Source organism: Aquarana catesbeiana, unplaced genomic scaffold (genome assembly GCF_042186555.1).
Source record: "Aquarana catesbeiana isolate 2022-GZ unplaced genomic scaffold, ASM4218655v1 unanchor215, whole genome shotgun sequence".
NCBI classification, from domain to species: domain Eukaryota; kingdom Metazoa; phylum Chordata; class Amphibia; order Anura; family Ranidae; genus Aquarana; species Aquarana catesbeiana.
Window position 1 is genome coordinate 558,797 of NW_027362641.1, and position 19,957 is coordinate 578,753.

Sequence of the window (19,957 nt, forward strand, 5' to 3'; positions counted from 1 at the left end):
CGGGCAGGCAAAAGGACTTACAGGTACGTCCTTGCCTGCCCGCGGGTGGGGGGTCCGATCGGACCCCCCCGGTGCCTGCGGCGGTCGGCAAATCTCCCCCGACGATCGGTGGTGAGGGGGAGGCCATCCATTCGTGGCCCCCCCTCGCGATCGCTCTCAGCCAATGGGATCATTTCCCTGCCTCTGTATTGTACACAGAGGCAGAGGAAATTATGTCATCTCTCCTCGGCTCGGTATTTTCCGTTCCGGGACGAGGAGAGAAGACTGAAATGTAAGTGCACCAACACACTACACACACAGTAGAACATGCCAGGCACACAAAACACCCCGATCCCCCCCCCGATCGACCCCCGATCCCCCCCCAATCACCCCCCCTGTCACAAACTGACACCAAGCAGGTTTTTTTTTTTTTTTCTGATTACTGTATTGGTGTCAGTTTGTGACAGTTACAGTGTCAGGGCAGTGAGTGTTAGGCCCCCTTTAGTTCTAGGGTACCCCCCTAACCCCCCCTAATAAAGTTTTAACCCCTTGATCACCCCCTGTCACCAGTGTCGCTAAGCGATCATTTTTCTGATCGCTGTATTAGTGTCGCTGGTGACGCTAGTTAGGGACGTAAATATTTAGGTTCGCCGTCAGCGTTTTATAGCGACAGGGACCCCCATATACTACCGAATAAATGTTTTAACCCCTTGATTGCCCCCTAGTTAACCCTTTCACCACTGATCACTGTATAACCGTTACGGGTGACGCTGGTTAGTTTGTTTATTTTTTATAGTGTCAGGGCACCCGCCGTTTATTACCGAATAAAGATTTAGCCCCCCGATCGCCCGGCGGTGATATGCATCGCCCCAGGCAGCGTCAGGTTAGCGTCAGTACCGCTAACACCCACGCACGCAGCATACGCCTCCCTTAGTGGTATAGTATCTGAACGGATCAATATCTGATCCGATCAGATCTATACTAGCGTCCCCAGCAGTTTAGGGTTCCCAAAAACGCAGTGTTAGCGGGATCAACCCAGATACCTGCTAGCACCTGCGTTTTGCCCCTCCGCCCGGCCCAGCCCAGCCCACCCAAGTGCAGTATCGATCGATCACTGTCACTTACAAAACACTAAACGCATAACTGCAGCGTTCGCAGAGTCAGGCCTGATCCCTGCGATCGCTAACAGTTTTTTTGGTAGCGTTTTGGTGAAATGGCAAGCACCAGCCCCAGGCAGCGTCAGGTTAGTGCCAGTAGCGCTAACACCCACGCACCGTACACCTCCCTTAGTGGTATAGTATCTGAACGCATCAATATCTGATCCGATCAGATCTATACTAGCGTCCCCAGCAGTTTAGGGTTCCCAAAAACGAAGTGTTAGCGGGATCAACCCAGATACCTGCTAGCACCTGCGTTTTGCCCCTCCGCCCGGCCCAGCCCAGCCCACCCAAGTGCATTATCGATCGATCACTGTCACTTACAAAACACTAAACGCATAACTGCAGCGTTCGCAGAGTCAGGCCTGATCCCTGCGATCGCTAACAGTTTTTTTTGTAGCGTTTTGGTGAACTGGCAAGCACCAGCCCCAGGCAGCATCAGGTTAGTGCCAGTAGCGCTAACACCCACGCACGCACCGTACACCTCCCTTAGTGGTATAGTATCTGAACTGATCAATATCTGATCTGATCCGATCAGATCTATACTGGCGTCCCCAGCACTTTAGGGTTCCCAAAAACGCAGTATTAGCGGGATCAGCCCAGATACCTGCTAGCACCTGCGTTTTGCCCCTCCGCCCGGCCCAGCCCGGCCCACCCAAGTGCAGTATCGATTGATCACTGTCACTTACAAAACACTAAATGCACTGCAGCGTTCGCAGAGTCAGGCCTTGATCCCTGCAATCGCTAACAGTTTTTTTGGTAGCGTTTTGGTGAACTGGCAAGCGCCAGCGACCTAGTACACCCCGGTCGTAGTCAAACCAGCACTGCAGTAACACTTGGTGACGTGGCGAGTCCCATAAGTGCAGTTCAAGCTGGTGAGGTGGCAAGCACAAGTAGTGTCCCGCTGCCACCAAGAAGACAAACACAGGCCCGTCGTGCCCATAATGCCCTTCCTGCTGCATTCGCCAATCCTAATTGGGAACCCACCACTTCTGCAGCGCCCGTACTTCCCCCATTCACATCCCCAACCAAATGCAGTCGGCTGCATGAGAGGCATTTTTATGTCCTCCCGAGTACCCCTACCCAACGAACCCCCCCAAAAAAGATGTTGTGTCTGCAGCAAACGCGGATATAAGCGTGACACCCGCTATTATTGTCCCTCCTGTCCTGACAATCCTGGTCTTTGCATTGGTGAATGTTTTGAACGCTACCATTCACTAGTTGAGTATTAGCGTAGGGTACAGCATTGCACAGACTAGGACACACTTTCACAGGGTCTCCCAAGATGCCATCGCATTTTGAGAGACCCGAACCTGGAACCGGTTACAGTTATAAAAGTTACAGTTACAAAAAAAGTGTAAAAAAAAAAAAAAAACACAAACAAAAATATAAAATAAAAAATAATAGTTGTCGTTTTATTGTTCTCTCTCTATTCTCTCTCTCTCTATTCTCTCTATTGTTCTGCTCTTTTTTACTGTATTCTATTCTGCAATGTTTTATTGTTATTATGTTTTATCATGTTTGCTTTTCAGGTCTGCAATTTTTTATACTTTACCGTTTACTGTGCTTTATTGTTAACCATATTTTTGTCTTCAGGTACAGCATTCACGACTTTGAGTGGTTATACCAGAATGATGCCTGCAGGTTTAGGTATCATCTTGGTATCATTCTTTTCAGCCAGCGGTCGGCTTTCATGTAAAAGCAATCCTAGCAGCTAATTAGCCTCTAGACTGCTTTTACAAGCAGTGGGAGAGAATGCCCCCCCCCACCGTCTTCCGTGTTTTTCTCTGGCTCTCCTGTCTCAACAGGGAACCTGAGAATGCAGCCGGTGATTCAGCCAGCTGACCATAGAGCTGATCAGAGACCAGAGTGGCTCCAAACATCTCTATGGCCTAAGAAACCGGAAGCTACGAGCGTTTTATGACTTAGATTTCGCCGGATGTAAATAGCGCCATTGGGAAATTGGGGAAGCATTTTATCACACCGATCTTGGTGTGGTCAGATGCTTTGAGGGCAGAGGAGAAATCTAGGGTCTAATAGACCCCAATTTTTTCAAAAAAGAGTACCTGTCACTACCTATTGCTATCATAGGGGATATTTACATTCCCTGAGATAACAATAAAAATGATTAAAAAAAAAAAAAAAATGAAAGGAACAGTTTTAAAATAAGATAAAAAAGCAAAAAAATAATAAAGAAAAAAAAAAAGCACCCCTATCCCCCCTGCTCTCGCGCTAAGGCGAACGCAAGCGTCGGTCTGGCGTCAAATGTAAACAGCAATTGCACCATGCATGTGAGGTATCACCGTGACGGTCAGATCGAGGGCAGTAATTTTAGCAGTAGACCTCCTCTGTAAATCTAAAGTGGTAACCTGTAAAGGCTTTTAAAGGCTTTAAAAAATGTATTTATTTTGTTGTCACTGCACGTTTGTGCGCAATTGTAAAGCATGTCATGTTTGGTATACATGTACTCGGCCTAAGATCATCTTTTTTATTTCATCAAACATTTGGGCAATATAGTGTGTTTTAGTGCATTAAAATGTAAAAAAGTGTGCTTTTTCCCCCAAAAATGCGTTTGAAAAATCGCTGCGCAAATAGTGTGTGAAAAAAAAAAAATTAAACACCCACCATTTTAATCTGTAGGGCATTTGCTTTAAAAAAATATATAATGTGTGGGGGTTCAAAGTAATTTTCTTGCAAAAAAAAATAAATTTTTCATGTAATCAAAAAGTGTCAGAAAGGGCTTTGTCTTCAAGTGGTTAGAAGAGTTGGTGATGTGTGACATAAGCTTCTAAATGTTGTGCATAAAATGCCAGGACAGTTCAAACCCCCCCAAATGACCCCATTTTGGAAAGTAGACACCCCAAGCTATTTGCTGAGAGGCATGTCGAGTCCATGGAATATTTTATATTGTGACACAAGTTGCGGGAAAGAGACAAATTATTTTTTTTTTTTTTTTGCACAAAGTTGTCACTAAATTATATATTGCTCAAACATGCCATGGGAATATGTGAAATTACACCCCAAAATACATTCTGTTGCTTCTCCTGAGTACGGGGATACCACATGTGTGAGACTTTTTGGGAACCTAGCCACGTATGGGACCCCGAAAACCAAGCACCGCCTTCAGGCTTTCTAAGGGCGTAAATTTTTGATTTCACTCTTCACTGCCTATCACAGTCTCGGAGGCCATGGAATGCCCAGGTGGCACAAACCCCCCCCCAAATGACCCCATTTTGGAAAGTAGACACCCCAAGCTATTTGCTGAGAGGTATAGTGAGTATTTTGCAGACCTCACTTTTTGTCACAAAGTTTTGAAAATTAAAAAAAGAAAAAAAAAATTTTTTTTTTGTCTTTCTTCATTTTCAAAAACAAATGAGAGCTGCAAAATACTCACCATGCCTCTCAGCAAATAGCTTGGGGTGTCTACTTTCCAAAATGGGGTCATTTGGGGGGGGTTTGTGCCACCTGGGCATTCCATGACCTCCGAAACTGTGATAGGCAGTGAAGAGTGAAATCAAAAATGTACACCCTTAGAAATCCTGAAGGCGGTGATTGGTTTTCAGGCTCCCGTACGCGGCTAGGCTCCTAAAAAGTCCCACACATGTGGTATCCCCGTACTCAAGAGAAGCAGCAGAATGTATTTTGGGGTGCAATTCCACATATGCCCATGACCTGTGTGAGCAATATATCATTTAGTGACAACTTTGTGCAAAAAAAAAAAAATAAAAAAATAAATTGTCACTTTCCCGCAACTTGTGTCAAAATATAAAATATTCCATGGACTCAACATGCCTCTCAGCAAATAGCTTGGGGTGTCTACTTTCCAAAATGGGGTCATTTGGGGGGGTTTGTGCCATCTGGGCATTTTATGGCCTTCAAAACTGTGATAGGTAGTGAGGAGTAAAATCAAAAATGTACGCCCTTAGAAATCCTGAAGGCAGTGATTGGTTTTTGGGGCCCCGTATGCGGCTAGGCTCCCAAAAAGTCCCACACATGTGGTATCCCCATACTCAGGAGAAGCAGCTAAATGTATTTTGGGGTGCAATTCCACATATGCCCATGGCCTGTGTGAGCAATATATCATTTAGTGACAACTTTTTGTAATTTTTTTTTTTTTTTGTCATTATTCAATCACTTGGGACAAAAAAAATGAATATTCAATGGGCTCAACATGCCTCTCAGCAATTTCCTTGGGGTGTCTACTTTCCAAAATGGGGTCATTTGTGGGGGTTTTGTACTGCCCTGTCATTTTAGCACCTCAAGAAATGACATAGGCAGTCATAAATTAAAGACTGTGTAAATTCCAGAAAATGTACCCTAGTTTGTAGGCGCTATAACTTTTGCGCAAACCAATAAATATACACTTATTGACATTTTTTTTACCAAAGACATGTGGCCAAATACATTTTGGCCTAAATGTATGACTAAAATTGAGTTTATTGGATTTTTTTTAGAACAAAAAGTAGAAAATATCATTTTTTTTCAAAATTTTCGGTGTTTTTCCGTGTATAGCGCAAAAAATAAAAACGGCAGAGGTGATCAAATACCATCAAAAGAAAGCTCTATTTGTGGGAAGAAAAGGACGCAAATTTCGTTTGGTTACAGCATTGCATGACCGCGCAATTAGCAGTTAAAGCGATGCAGTGCCAAATTTTAAAAAGTGCTCTGGTCAGGAAGGGGGTAAATCCTTCCGGGGCTGAAGTGGTTAATAATGCTTAAAGTGAAACAATAAAAGTGAAATATTAATTTAAATTTCATACCTTGGGGATGTCTATAGTATGCCTGTAAAGTGGTGCATGTTTCCCGTGTTTAGATCATTCCGAGAGCAAAATGACATTTCTAAAGGAAAAAAGTCATTTAAAAGTACTCGCGGCTAATAATGAATTGTCGGTCCCGGCAATAGAGATAAAAGTCCATGAAAAAAATGGCATGTGATTCCCCCACAGTCCATTACCACGCCCTTTGGGTCTGGTATGAATATTAAGGGGAACCCCAAACCAAAATTGAGAAAAAAAATGGCGTGGGGGTCCTCCCAAATTTCATACCAGGCCCTTCAGGTCTGGTATGGATATTAAGGGGAACCCCGCGCCAAAATTGAAAAAAAATGGCGTGGGGGTCCCCCCAAAAATCCATACCAGACCCTTATCCAAGCACGCAACCTGGCAGGCCGCAGGAAAAGAGGGGTGACAAGAGAGCACCCCCCTCCTACACTGTACCAGGCCACATGCCCTCAACATGGGGAGGATGTCCCCATGTTGATGGGGACAAGGGCCTCATCCCCACAACCCTTGCCCGTTGGTTGTGGGGGTATGCGGGCGGGGGGCTTATCGGAATCTGGAAGCCCCTTTTAACAAGGGACCCCCAGATCCCGCCCCCCGTGTGAATTGGTAATGGGGTACAAGTACCCCTACTTGTTTATAGGCATACTATAAACACCCCCCAGGTACAAAATGTAAAGGAATATTTCACTTTTATTGTTTCACTTTAAACATTATTAAAATCACTGCTCCCTAAAAAAACTTCCGTTTTTAAAACATTTTTTGCAATGATACATGTCTCCTGGGGCAGGATCCAGGTCCCCAAACACTTTTTATGAAAATAATTTGCATATAAGCCTTTAAAATTAGCACTTTTAATTATTTATGTGTCCCATAGACTTTAATGGTGTTCGCGTGTTCGAACAAATTTTTTGCCTGTTCGCACCTTTAAAATTAGCACTTTTGATTTCTCCAATAGACTTTTAAAGGGTGTTCCATGGCTTTCGAATTTGCTGCGAACACCCCAAATTGTTTGCTATACGGCGAACGGGCGAACAGTTGAACTCATGTTCAACCCGAACTTAACCCGAACATAAAGCTCATCCCTACCTATAACTATATATGGTAATATTCTAAGATTGTAGGGTTTGCTGATGCAGAGAATAAAGTTAGGTCCAAATGAGCTGCCAGCATATGCCCAGAGACTTATGACTCCTGTAACTTCCTCTTTTTACTACTATTTAAAGCTAAGTCTGCGATCACTGGGTGTGACTCCTCGCTTGAATCTATGCATGTAAGGATATGTATTGATACCTATAAATAAAGCTTCTTCCTTGCTGCAGACCGGGAGTCTTGATTGATCTAAGGTGAACAGGAGATTTTCCTGACAATTAGTTTAATGGAGGGCAGGGTAGACATCAGTGGTCTCATTAAAGGGAACCTGTCCCAAAAAAGTATCACATAGGGGACTCATGTCCTCATGTGATAAAAATCAAGTGTAAGAAAATAAAGTTAAATCCAAGCACTTTAACCCCTCAAAATACATATATGAGCCTCCCCCACCCCCATTTACATGCATATGCAAAGATAAGCACAGATGGGAGGGACACCTGTGCACTAAAACTTCAATTTTTCTACACATGTTATCAACAGGCATGCTGGAGTAAGAACAATAATTTTAGGCCTGTTAACAGTTATCTGATATCAGTGGATCATGGGTGCAATGTCAGGCTCCTGCAGACAAGTCCTTCAGCATTCTGCCCATACATCTTTACAGGCTTTTTGTTAGAAAGCTGGAGGACTTGTGAATGGACAATAAATTTCAAATGAGCCAATTTTTCTGAACTGTGGTCATTACTACATGACATCAATTGGGACCTAATCCTAGAAACATTGAACACAGAAGAAAAATGGGAATGCTTTAGGAGCATATTAAACAAAGGTATCACATGGTGCATTCCAATGAGCAATGAATATAGAAGCGTGAAGTCTAAATTTGGGTGGCTAAACCGTAATGTAAAAAGCCTCATTAAAGAGAAAAAATGGCCTTTAAAACAACATTACAACACTACAAGGAATGCAATAAGAAGTGTAAAAATGCAATCAGGGTGGATAAAAAAGACCACAAGAGACAAATAGCAGAGGAGAGAAAAAAACTCCAAAGAATTTGTTTAGATATAACAGTAAAAAAGTGAGATCAGAGCACATTGCCCACACACATAAAAGATGATGATGAGAGGATGGTTACAGATAACACAGAGAAGGCAATTTTATAAAATGCCTTCTTCTACTCAGTTTTAATGCAGGAAAATGAGAGGTATATATCATGAAAGTACTGTTATGAATCATACACACGGTCGGATTTTCCAATGGAAAATGTCCAATCAGAGCGTGTTGTCGGAAATTCCGACCGTGTGTGGGCTCCATCGGACATTTTCCATCGGATTTTCCGACACACAAAGTTGGAGAGCAGGAGATAAAATTTTCCGACAACAAAGTCCGATCGCGTCAATTCCGACCGTGTGTGGCCTGTTCCGACGCACAAAGTGCCACGCATGCTCAGAAGAAATTCCGACACGGAACAGCTCGGTCTGGTAAAATTAGCTTTCTCAATGGATACAGCACTTTCGTCACGCTGCAATGTTAAAAATGGTTTAATACAGCGCACTCTCTTCTTCTTTATAATGTGACAAGAATTAAGTAGTTTTGCTGCTCATATTCACACACACTTCTCACAAACTTATTTCTTTACTATTTATCGGGATTCCATCAATATATTTTGATTCGTCACATCTGACAACATTTGTTTGGTGGTTTTTTTTGTTTTGTTTTTAAGGCAGATTATTTTTTTTTTGGTTTGTATTTTTTTCAAGGCTTATTTTTTGTTTTTTGGGATTTTTATTTGTACTCCTGAAAATTTTGGTGTGTGTTTTTTGTGTCAAGTTACCACAACACCATTGATATGATGTTATATTTAATCTGTAGGAGATTGTTTGGTCTTGGTGTCCCTTGTTAATTTCACATTTTATGTAAGAAATGTACCTGAATCGTCACCAACAAACTGTCCTTTTTGGATGAAAACACACATAGGAGAGTATAATTTTCCCAAAAAAAAAACATTTATTAACGGCTCACAACTAAACAAAGAGGGAGGCAACGCTGGAGAAACTGCAGAAATGGGTGAAGCCTTGGACCCCCAGGGCACACATCAATTATTTTCAAGCAAAATTGGTGGCCTGAGGAGTCCTTATCTAAGGGAGGGCAGTCTGGTCCAGAAGTCCCAGAGATCCGGAAAGCAGCAGATGACATCTGTGTCCCCAGGCTGTGGACATACGAGAGACTGCAGCTTTTGTCAGACCAGACTGAACCCAGGGCCATCACTCTCTGGTCTTCCTTCCACGCTTCCTTCCACGCGGTGGCTCTAGTGGTGGAGTTGTGGCAGCAGGAGGAGGAGGATGGTCCAACTCAATCACGTTGGTCTTGGGTGTTAGTTCCCCACTCATCCCCTTAGTTAGGACTTTATAAATAAGTTGCTCACACAGGAGGCATTGACCCTCCTGCATGCCCTGCAGTTTGGTGGCAGCCATGCAGGCAAAGGCCTCTTCAGTAATGGGTAAGGCTCGGAGGGATGCAGAAGCCTCCTGAATGAGCCTGAGCACTGAATCCTGCATGGGAGTCACCTTCCTTGCTCTTTTATATGGAAGGCGGAGGGAAGGAACCTGCGATTCAGTCAGGCTGCGACTGGTCCCAGGCTTCTCTTGGCTGACACTTGACCCTGCCTCCTCCTGTCTGCCACTAATCCCCGCCTCCTCCTGACTGCCACATTCCACAACCTCCTCCTGGCTGAGGTCTTCCTGTGTATGAAAAAGGGACATAGTTTTAGTTTTTTATTCATCAATCACACACAATTTTCACCTCCTGACTGTTGCAAATTGAATGCTAACAAATATAACAGACTAGCATTCTGAGCCCAAGATTTTTCATTCTTGTCCTAATTATTTTTGACCACTACTGTCTATTGATATGTCAAACACTTTTTTCAATCAGCAATTAGTGATCAATAATGACATCATTTATTTATAGACCAGAAATCTGTAGAACAATGCTATACCTGACTCCAGCTGGGCTCCTCCACTTCTTCCTGGCTGGAAGGCCCAGGTTGGACATCGGAAGCCTCAGCTGGGGTGGAAGGAAGAGTGGAAGGAAGAGTGGAGAGGGATTCCCTGACTTCAGTGTGGTCTGACAGAAATCGCAGTCTCTCATAGTACCAAAGCCTGGGGAAATAAACGTCATCTGCTGCAGCTCCAGATCTCTGGGAATCCGTGATCTTCTCGTGCTCCCTAAGATAAGTGCTCCTCAGGCCACCAATTTTGGTTTTTTAATAGGGGATGGTTGCTGTGGGGACCACCGGCTTCACCAACTCCAGAAGTTTCTCCAGTGCTGCCTGCCTCTTTTGTTTATTGTTATAATGGTGCCACAGACAGGGCAGCTCCCTGTATTTGTCTATGAACAGGGGGAGGAAGTTGTGGTCATTGAACCCATCCATTTTCTCTGCAAGACACAACACAAGACAAACCCTAAGGTCAGGCCAAACTCTCCTAATCTTGTTACAATATAGGCTTCAATTTCGAAGCAGTATAGGCCCAAGTTTAGATCTTACCTTCATAATCACGATCGGCGCTTTCAATGCTCCTTCCTCCGCTCACAGATCGTACGTAATACGCACGCGTGTTACGCTTTATACACACTGCGCATGCATGTAACTCCGCCCGCCCCTGACGTTCTTTCTAGTCTATTCCCCGCCCCTTTTCGTTCTGCGCAGTGGGGGAAGAGAATACACAGCAGGTGCGTGCTAATTATAACAACGAGGAGGAGGGGGAGGAAAGCCCGGAGCCTGAAACGTCTGGATCCAGAAGGAGACGATTTAAGGCCTCAAATGTGTCCATTTGGGGAGATGTTGGAGATGGTCGACATCCTGAAGAAGGTCGACTATGAGGGGAAGTATGGACCTTACCCCAACCCCAATGTCAGAAAGGCCAAGATCATGGCGAAAATGGTCAAGAGTCTGCACAGGAATTTCGGGGTACGACGATCGAAAGATTAGCTCATGAAGCGGTGGTTGGACCTGAAATTACGAGAACGCGAGCAGTACAGAAATATCCGGAGAGTGCTGCAAAAAAGTAAGTAGTTGTCCTGTGTTCCTATTCTTTATGTTTCTTACGTTCGTGCTGCTCCATGTGCTTTTCTTACAAGTGTACATTTTTAAATGGCAAATTTCATGTTCATGGGCACATTATTCATTCGTATCAAACATTTTGCTTTCGGCCTATAAAACACCATTGTTTAGGCCATATGCATTTGGCCACAATTTTTACGCCCTACTTGTCAGAAACTATTTTGGTTGGGTAGATGGCTTTGTTGCTAGAATGAAATGCAAACTAGATTCTGTGTAAGGAGAGGACACTCAGCAGCTGTTTTCACATCTGGACACTGGAGCACTAGTGTGGGACACAAGAACTCCATTTTTATTAGGGGGCCACACAGGTGCTCCAGTGTATACTATGGGGGGGCTACATCTGTGACGCTTGTACCAAACAGGTAAAGTATTGAAGCTTGACAAAGGACAATGAAAATGCTACATTTTGGAACTCTGCCAAAATAGACAATTGTACCCCACTTCCAAGCAATGTTTTATATTTATAGTTCTGCCATCAAATCACTGTGTGCTAAGTATAGCGTTTTTGTTTTACATAGGGGAGAAAAGACTCGGAGGACACCCCTCATCCGAGGAGACCAGAGACCCCCCACCTCTGGAAGAAGGGGAAATACCCCCAACCCAAGAAGTGAAGGAGGAGGAAGAAGATGTGGTGGAAATTGTCACCACAACAGGTGAGTGGCTGCGACCACAAGCTCAGGTAAGAGATGGATGACGGCATATTTTTGATACCTTTTTTTTGGGGTTTCTCTCTTTTTAGGTGATCGTGATGTTGTGGATCTAGATCCTTTCACATCAGAAAGTGCCCATATCCTGATCGGGGAGATCATGGGGTGTAATTTAGAATTGGAAAAACCTCAAGAAAAACATCAATGATGTTGTTCTAAAAAATAAAAACATCATTGATGTTTTTGGGCAAATTTAAAACCCCTCCCAATCCTTTTATTTTTTTGTGTGCTACAATCTTAAAAATGTTTGAAAGATTTGTAGAAAAGCCTAATTTGGAGGATGCACACAGTGTGCCAACATGTGCTATCTGTCATCACGGGAGATCAATGGATGCGTTTTGGTGGTGCAACCCCTTCCTCAATAATAAAGTAGCGGTGAGGAAGGGTTTCTCCCCCAAAACACGTCCCTTGATACCCCGTGATGGCAGCTAGCACATGTTGACATTGGGAAATTTGTGTGCATCTTCCAAATTTGGCTTTTCCTGGGGTGACTTCACCCCATCTGAACGCAATATCAAACACAGTTCCTAAATACTCATGTCTGATATTGCCTTCAAGTTCTACCAAATGTGAACTTTGTAAGTTCAAGATTTGTGTCTTTCTTGTTGGTTTTACACATGCCTGTTTTGTCTTAAATGGACATTTATCTGTTTTATAATGCTACCCCAAAAATAGTTCTAAAACAAACATGTTGGTTTGTTAGAAAAACCTTTTCTAAATGCACATGTGATTGTGCAGGTATTAAAGAGATTGTTAAGCAAGAATGTGTGTATTATTGTCTCAACGCTACAACACTTTGTTGGTGAGGTAATTGGTGTTTTTTGTAAAAATGGGGGTTATTTCCTAAGGGCAAATCCTCTTTGCACTACAAGTGCAGTTTCACTGCACTTGTAGTGCAAAGTGTCTTTGCCTTTTGTAAGTGCTTTGTATAAGGTTACACAATCACGCCATTTTCTGGACTCAACACATTTCTGTCAGGATCAGCTAAAACAAACACAAGCAGTAAATGTCCACAAAGATTTTCTTTTTTTTGCTTTTTTTATTTGATAAAGGCTTCACAGATTTGCTGGCATATTGATGGCCCCCCTACCCACAAAGAAATCCAGGTATCGTAACCAGACATCACGGGCACTCAGGGCGGGCAAGTCAGGACGGCCACTTTCAAGCGCCGTCAGTGTTGTTTCATGGATCGTTCTGGCCTCAGGCCCAACTGAGCCAGCATAGTTGGCCGAATGTTTGCATAAAAAGTTATGGAGAATACAGTACACCAGGATTATATGTTATATAAGTTTATACTCCATCATATGGATGGGTGACAAAAATAGGCAGAACCGGCTGGCCAGGATTCCAAATGTGTTCTCCACCACTCTTCGGGCTCTGGCCAGCCGGTAATTAAAAAACCTCTGTTCCGGGGTGAGGGTCCTCATAGGGAATGGCCACATAAGATGATCCCCCAGCGCAAACGCTTCATCAGCAACGAAGACGAATGGGAGTCCTTCCACATTGTCCTCTGGAGCTGGCAAGTCCAAGCTGCCATTCAGGAGACACCTGTAGAACTCCATCTGGGCGATGACTCCACCATTGGACATCCGGCCATTCTTCCCCACGTCCACATACAAGAAGTCGTAATTAGCCGACACCACCGCCAACATCGCAATACTATTGAACCCCTTATAGTTGAAATAGTATGACCCTGAGTTGGATGGTGGGAGGATGTGGACGTGTTTCCCATCAATTGCCTCTCCGCAGTTAGGAAAGTCCCACCGCTGGGCAAAGTGGGAGGCCACAGTCTGCTATTCCTGTGGCGTGGAAGGAAACTGTTGAGGAAAACAAAAATAAATTAATATTTTTGCACATAAACATGGCAAGCAGATTAGACACAACCATTCTTGGCCAACCTCCAGATAGCATTTATTAAGGGGAATTTAGCAACACCAAAGTATAAGGTACACCTATCATACCCCCCCCTCATGGGCCATTTCTAACATTATGGGGGGTGGGGAAATCTTGGACAGGTAACCCTCTCCACTTCATTGAGAGATGAATGCCTAAATACAGGGTATTACTTGGAACAGCCCCTCCTTAGTTACACTATTGGCAGCCCACTGGACAGGTAAGAAGTGTCATTATACAAAGATATAAATACACACTGTACACATTTGAGGACATTTGAACATTCTGCTATTACTTGTCAAGATAATAATAGGATACAAAAACTTTAAACAGTACCATTTGAAAGTATTCAGGCAGACCCTTGCACTACATGCTTTGGGTAATTCATCCATACATCTGACCACAAAAGAGATGGGTATAGTGTGTATGGGTTTGGTAAAGTCAGCAGATAGATGATTGAGGATAGATAGAGAATTGGGATCAGCTGACTTAGCAGTTGGGGGGAGGGAGGGTTACTAAAAATGATTTGGGGACACTACAAAAAAAAGCCTCTGGCACTCTGCCTGAATTTAAAGCACAAATCACAAATCACATAAATATTTTAGGGGGTGTTTGGGGTAAAGCACTACTATGGAGCTGACAAAATACATTGTTAAGTGACTACATGAGGTGAATATAGGGCAGGAGACACCATGCTGGGGAGGTTATTGAAAGGCAAATATGTATGAAGGACATTAAAAATTAATTACATAAAAATCCAGCATGCATGAGAACAAAGGGGACATTCACAGCATATTCCAATCATGGTAATTAGGGAATGAGGAAAGAAATACAATATAATCATTTAATACAATAAAATATGATATTAAAGGATAAAAATCTTACCTTCATATACTCCTTCTGCAGGACCTGGATGATGGCAGAACAGGTCTCTGGGATGATGATCCCCAGAGCCTGGGGGGAGATGCCTGTCGAGAACTTGAGGTCCTGCAGGCTTCTCCCTGTCGCCAAGTACCGCAGGGTAGCGACGAGCCTCTGTAATGGCTTGCCTCATGCAGGTATCCTGCCTGCTGATATAGGGGGTCAGCAAAGCCAGCAGACAGTGAAACACGGGGTCCGTCATCCTGAGAAATTTCCTGAAATCATCAGGATTATTCTCACGGATCTCACGGAGCAAAGGCATATGAGAAAACTGGTCATGCTAAAGCAACCAATTCTTGGTCCATGAACTCCTCCCCACCCTGTTCATGGACTGGACTTGTGTCAAGGTCAGGACCCCAACACCAAGCCCCCGCACAGCACAAACTCTACGAGGAGTACGCATACGAAACATGGCTAGAAAACGGTAGGCTGCTCAGAACGAAGTAACAGAACGCACTGAAGAACAGCAAGGCCTGTGAAGAGCAACCTGAAAAACAGTAACGAACGAACAAGAACACAATGACTACTTAAAGTCACGCGGAACTTGCTTGCACGCACTGAAGAGCAGATACAAACCCACAAGCACAAACTGAACCGCACAAAACGATCTGAAAGCCACGAGTCTGAAAAAGCGCGAATCGTCTCTCACCAAACTTTTACTAACACGGGATTAGCAAAAGGAGCCCAAAGGGTGCCGCGCTTGGTTCTGAACTGGCCTTTTCTAGTCTCGTCGTACGTGCTTGACGTCACCACGTTGTTGGCGATCGGAAATTCCGACAACTTTGTGCGACCGTGTGTACGCAAAACAAGTTTGAGCCAACATCCGTCGGAAAAAATCCTAGGATTTTGTTGTCGGAATGTCCAAACAAAGTCCGACCGTGTGTACGGGGCATTAGAGTCAAGTATCAGATAAGACCAGAGCTTTGAGGACTGCAACAGAGGAAACCAAACGTGTATAATTGAAATATAATGATTTATTAACCACTTCCCACCTGGCCCATAGCAGATGATGGCCGGGCGGTGGTTCAGTCATCCTGACTGGGCGTCATATGACATCCAGCAGGATAACATGCCCCCGCTCCCGCGGGGGCGCGCATTGCGGCGATCGGTGGAGTGATGTGTCAGTCTGACACACCGCTCCACCGATCTTGGTAAAGAGCCTCTGATGGAGGCTCTTTACCATGTGATCAGCCGTGTCCAATCATGGCTGATCACAATATCAATAGGAAGAGCCGTTGATCGGCTTTTCCTCACTCGCATCTAACAGACGCGAGTAGAGGAGAGCCGATCAGTGGCTCTCCTGGCAGGGGGGTCTGTGCTGATTGTTTATCAAGCAGCCCCCTTAGATGACCACACTGGACCACCAGGGATTGCCACTAGGACCACCAGGGAGAGGGGCAACATGTGGATGACCAGGTATGTACCCCATGGCCATCCACATGTGCCCAATGTGCCCAATCTGTGCCAATCAGTGTCCACAAATGGGCACTGATTGACACCAGTATATTGCAGTGATGCCCAGCAATGCCACCCTTAGGGGCATCAGTGCCACCAATCAGTGTCATCAGTGCCACCCATCAGTGTCCATCAGTGCCACCTGTCAGTTCCCATCCGTGCCCACCTATCAGTGCCCATCAGTGCCCATCCGTGCCACCTATCAGTGCCACCCATAAGTACCCATCAATGCCACCTACGAGTGCATATCAGTGTCGCCTATGAGTGCACATCGGTGCCACCTATGAGTGCCCATCAGTGCTGCATACCAGTGCCACCTATCAGTGCCCATCAGTGCCACCTATCAGTGCCCATCAGTGCCGCCTATCAGTGCCCATCATCAGTGCCCATCAGTGCCAGCTCCCCTGGTAGTTTCAGACTGCCTGGAGACACCTGCTGGTGCACCACAGTACTGCATGCCAAATATTAGGCAGTGTCATCAGCGGATGGAACCTTCCCTGACAGTACCCCCCTCAAAGGAGCGGCCTCAGATGCTCCAACTAGCTGCTGCTGGGACAAGTCCATGGCATCAAGCTGGGCAGTGAGCAGAGTCACACTAAGCTGGGTATGAAGACAGTCCAAAGTATCAAACCAGCTGACAGGCAGGTCAAGTTGGGCAGCAGGAGTAGACATAACAAGCTCAGCAGCAGGCACAGGCACATCAAGCTGAGCAGTGGCCACATCAAGTTGGGCAGCAGGCAGCGGCACATCAAGCTGGGTAGCGGGCAGCAGCACATCAAACTGGGCACAAGGCACATCAAGCTGGGCAGCAGACCAGGGCAAAAAAGGCTGGGTAGCAGACCAGAGCAAAAAAGGCTGGGCAGCAGACAAGGACACATCAGGCTGGGCAGCAGACAGGGACACATCAGGCTGAGCAGCAGACTGGGACACATCAAGCTGGGCAGCAGGCACGGGCATGGGCACATCACACTGGGCAGCAGGCACAGGCACATCATGCTGGGCAGCAGGCACGGGCACATCATGCTGAGCAGCAGGCATGGGCACATCACGCTGGGCAGCAGGCAATTCAACCTGGACAGCAGGCTCTGGGTCATCGAGTTGGGCGGCAGGCTCTGGGTCATCAAGCTGGGCGGCAGGCTCCGGGTCATCGAGCTGGACGGCAGGCTCTGGGTCATCGAGCTGGGTGGCAAGCTCCGGGTCATCAAGCTGGGTGGCAGGCTCTGGGTCATCTGGGCTGAGACACAGGCACCGAAACTTCAGGCTGAGGCTCGGACACCAGTTTTTTAGGCTGGAACACCAGATCCTCAGACTGGGACACCGGCACTTCAAGTGGGCACACAGGCACCGGAACTTCGGGCGGGGACACAGGCACTGGAACATCAGACTGGAACACCGGCACCAGAGCTTCAGGCTGGAACATGGGCATGGGAACATCAGACTGGAAGGCAGTCACAATTTTTACCTCACCATTGTGATCCACATCATGCTGCTTCATTGCTAGGTTACTTTGTTACTCTGGATCAGCTTTATGGAATGTGTACCTATATGTTTTACTATATGATTAAGTGTATATGCAGGCTATTTTTGTCACCAATATGGTCCACTCATCAGACAGTACTGATATTATGATGCAGCCACATGCCAATAGTAGTCTGATGACTTTGTATTATGGTACCATCATGACTATAGTAGGCTGCCATACCATCATGCTGTTATATGATGTTTTAATACTATGTATTTGACTATCCAATAAAGCTTCCTTGGTTTATATTACTTGACTGTTTATTAACTTGTTGCTATGCAGCACGATGCGGTCACATATACGGTGTACTCATTGGATATTCTTTCTAGTATTATGTTGTGTTCCCTTCCCAGCTGCATGTCTCATTCAAAGTCCCAAACCCCCCTTTTTTTCTTCTGTTGTATACATTTTGGGGATGGAGGTAAATTTTTTCAAAATGTCCTCATTTAAAGTCCCATTTAGCTAGTTTTCTCGTTTTCAATATATTACATTTGTATGCCCTAAAATGAACTTTGTGTATCCTTTACTGAAAACAAAAGATTGCATTTGGTAAACCGTTGCACTAATATCATGTGACAGAAAAAGATGATACACCAAGCATTGTTTCTCCAGGGTCTCTGCTTTCAGAAAATATACTGTATACTGTTTAGGGCAGGGGTCTCAAACTGGCGGCCCTCCAGCTGTTGCGAAACTACAAGTTCCATCATGCCTCTGCCTGTGAGAGTCAGGCAGCCTTGCAATACCTCATGGGATTTGGAGTTTTGCAAAAGCAGGAGGCCGCCAGTATGAGACACCTGGTTTAGGGGTTTTATATAATCTTCTGGCCTAAAATGATTTTTTTAACATGAGTGAAAATATAGAAAAAAAAAACTGCTCCAGAAGTGAAAGGGTTAAACACCTCTAAACTAAACATGAACCTAAACTGGGTGTAATTTTTGTCTGGGCACATTGTGTTCCAGTACTGAACTGACCGAGTATAAAAAGATACGAGTAAACTTTCATTGGACGCTCTCACCTTATACTTTAGTGTGTGTGGATTTATTTCAGATTTTTTGTTATTTATTTTAAAAGAGAAATCCATGTCATGTAATGCTTGAGCCAAAATGTAGACTGAGATATACACTTTATCGGATGTATTCTCATCAGGAAAATATAAATCAAGTGGAAGTGTCCCCAAACTGCAGTTCCTAATAGGATAGCTAAATGCGAGTGGAATAAGAACATTTTTCATTTGGTTTTTTGAAAAGCAACCAAAATCAGTTATGAGAATATCCTCTATCAGGGGGTCATTTGGACGGCTGGATGGATAAATACTATAAAAATATTTCCCCAATTCCTTTATGTAGTGATGGGGGTACTTAAACACCAAGCTACAGTTACTGAGATCAAAAAACATTTCACTCATTGACCAAGAATCTGGTATAATAAATGTTTTTCCCATGTAATAAGGTACATTGATTATTAAAAACTTGTAATAAATCAGACTAAATGAGCCACAAATAATAAGAACTTCTGTAGTTGAGGTCTGCAGTTCTGGAGGAATGTTTTTATAATTCTTTAGAGACACCAGAATCTTGAATTCAATACAAATTCCATGATTAGATAAATGTTTGCTGAGTTGTCGGATCTCCCTCTCTCCGTATTCATCATCAGATGTAAGGATCCCGACCCAGTTCCACTTCAACCTTTCCAGTAACTTTGCTATGGCCACATATTGCATCTCATCATCCGGAACTGTCCGGAAAAAGTGTGGATACATCTTTCTATCACTCAGTAAAGTATCTCTGGCTCCATAACTAATCTAGAAAAAAAGAAAACAGTCTGTATAATTAATATGGAACTCTTAAGATCCAAATAGACAGAATAAAACCTTAGAAAATGTTTTATTTATTTATTTATTTATTTTTAAGAGCAACAAACATGTCATCTGAGCTGTCTACAAGAGATCTATAAGCAGATTTTAGTGGTTTTTATTTCACCGGACCAATCAGATAAAGATGCAAGAGTACATTTTTTATTTCATAAATGATTACAGCCATCATTGAAAGCTCATAAGACATTAAGGGGGGAATTTATCAAAACTAGATCAGCCAGAATCTGGAACAACCAATCAGTCTCTTCAGCTTGTTTAGATAAACTTTGAAGATGAAATATGAAAGCTGATTGGTTGTCATGCACAGCTGCCCCAGATTCTGACTGCTTCCAGTTTTGATAAATTCCCCTCTAATGCCGCGTATACACGGTCGGACTTTCCGACAGCAAATGTGCGATTGGAGCTTGTTGTTGGAAATTCTGACCGTGTGTAGGCTCCATCTGACTTTTTCCATTGG